This window comes from Quercus robur, chromosome 7, assembly GCF_932294415.1.
Source record: "Quercus robur chromosome 7, dhQueRobu3.1, whole genome shotgun sequence".
NCBI lineage: Eukaryota > Viridiplantae > Streptophyta > Magnoliopsida > Fagales > Fagaceae > Quercus > Quercus robur.
Window position 1 is genome coordinate 6,143,091 of NC_065540.1, and position 2,637 is coordinate 6,145,727.

A 2,637-nucleotide genomic window follows, 5' to 3' on the forward strand; every position below is an offset into this window, starting at 1 on the left:
AAAAAAAAAAAAAAAGTCATAGAAAAGTAAAAAAGTTTCAGTTTTATAATATATATAGATATATAGATTACGAATCGAGGCAAGGGATGGAAAAAAAAAAAAAAAAAAAAATCTATAGTGATTTGTTAGCTACTGCAAAGCAACAAACTTATATAGTAGAATTAACAAATTTGGTTTCATTAGGAAAAAGAAAAAAGGAGTATTTTCAAGACTTTGTTTAATAATTACATATATAATTGCACAAGAAACACAGTAAAATTTAGAAAAATAAAATAAAAGAACTGGATACACGCACTGTGGTTTGTTTTCACTCTAGCTTATGAGATAACAAATAACCATAAAAAAAATACCCAATCTTGGAGCGCCTAACCTGACCTTGTCATAGTTGGGAATGGAGGAGAGACGAAGGATGTGAATTGGTGAGAGATGTTTGTGGGTCTGTGTTTGATAGTAATATATCGCAAAGAAGTCAAATGGTTTGGTTTGGCTTGATTGGGGACAAAGAGTTTCTTGGGCTTTTGTTTTTGTTTTCAAAGGTTTCATGTATTTTGTAGTTAAAAAATTAAAAACTTTTGTTTTAAAAAAAATGATTTGGAAAATTGTAAGGCCTCCAAAGCTTACATGGCAAGCTTTTGTAAGGTTAAAAAAAAAAGTCAAAATCTTCAGTTATATATATTTAAAAATTTGGGGGGTTTACACCCTCATATGCTAATGCTCTAAGCAACTAGTTCTATCATATTTCAAGTTACAGGGCATTCTCACAGGCCACAACACGTGTAATCATTTTAGGGACTCATTTACATATTTCACATGTAGGGTCGCTTCGAAATTGGCATGTTGTGTAAATTTGAGTAGGTTGGAAGTGCATCGTTGCATGTGTGATGACTAACAAGATTACTTGACATGAGAACAAGTTATGAAATCTTAGATGTGGAATTTTTGGAGTTCCTAAACTTATTGCCATCCAATCTTCATAGTTGTTAAAACATGAATCGTATCATGAATCAAATTTTATATTTTCTTATATTGTGTATTGTATTGTATATCGTAAGATATACAAACACTTAATAAATTTATAAAATAGATATACATATATAACTGATATATTCATTCTAAATTTGGAATAATTTCAACTAATGACTAATTTAATCATCACTTATGTAATAATATTTAATAAGCTTGCTAAATAAATTAAATTAACATGTGTTTATAAAATACACATTCAAATTGATTAAACTAAAAGGTGATAATACATGATAAATTACCTAAAGTAAGAATTTATTTTCACATATTCATCATCTTGCCTAATTAACTCCATCTAAGTCAATGTTATCATCATGTTCATCATTTTGCAAATTTATTTCTTTGTTAAGATTTGATTCATCATCATCAACATTTACTATCTCTTCGTGTTCTTTTATTTTAATTATTTTTTTTATATTTCTTCTTGGCATTATAGCTTCTTAGACTTATAAAAAAAAATAATTATATTGTCAATTTATAACTTATTCATAGAATAGAAAATAAATTTGTAAATATGAAAGTGAAGTGTAAGTGTGCAGTCCAAATTTTGTAGGAGAGAGAAAAAAAATTATATACATGTTATCTAATTGGGCTAAATTAAGTGACATAATAATTTTGTGTTAAAAACAAGTCCAACAACATGATGGATTAAAAAAACACACACAAATTTTAACAAAAAAACTCATTTTAAAGCATATGTCTATGTATTGTATGATACACATTTCTATCTCGTATGATTCATGAACACTTTCGATATGCTCTTACGGTGCAAAACATTTTTGTACAAAATGATATGTATCATACGATATGAATTGAGTATTGTATGATATTGATGACTATGCCAATCTTACCAATTGTAAATTACAATTGGTAATATGTATCAATAATCAAATTAGTAATTATGACTTTGTATTCCACATCTCACCTCATATTAGTATGTATTTATTATGGACTACTACTGATATAGAGTATCTAAATTATACAAAAGTAAAATAAAGTTATGTTTTTTATGGATAATTTTGTAATTTTATTAATTATTAAAAGTACAAAAGTAATTGTCAAAATTTTTTCCTAATAAAAGTGGATCTTATGCTCCTTTATCCAATCCACGAAACCCCTCCATCAATCCTAAGTATGATTTTGATTTTTATAATTTTGGATTCATTTGAGTTGATTATGTATTTTTAGGGTTTAATTGATATAATTAGTAGTTGAATGACTAAATTGACACAATTCACATTTGATGAACCAAATTTAACACTACCCTATAGTTGAGGAATAAATTTGTAATTTATTGTCTGTTTGGCTAACTTATTTTTTGTTAACTTATTTTACTATTTAGCTTATTTTTTCTACTATTCACTGGTCCCATTGCACTTTTTGGTACTATTTATGAGTCTCATTATACTATTTCTATTTCAACTAACATTTACCTTTATTTACAGTATTTTCAACAAAAAATTTTCAGTTTTAGCAAAATAAACAGATCCCAAACAGACCCTTAGTATGTGTTTGGCTTCAACTTAAAAAGCTAGCTCATTTTACTATTCAATTTATTTTTACTACTATTCATGAGTCCTATTGCACTTTTTTGTACTATTTACGGGTCTTACT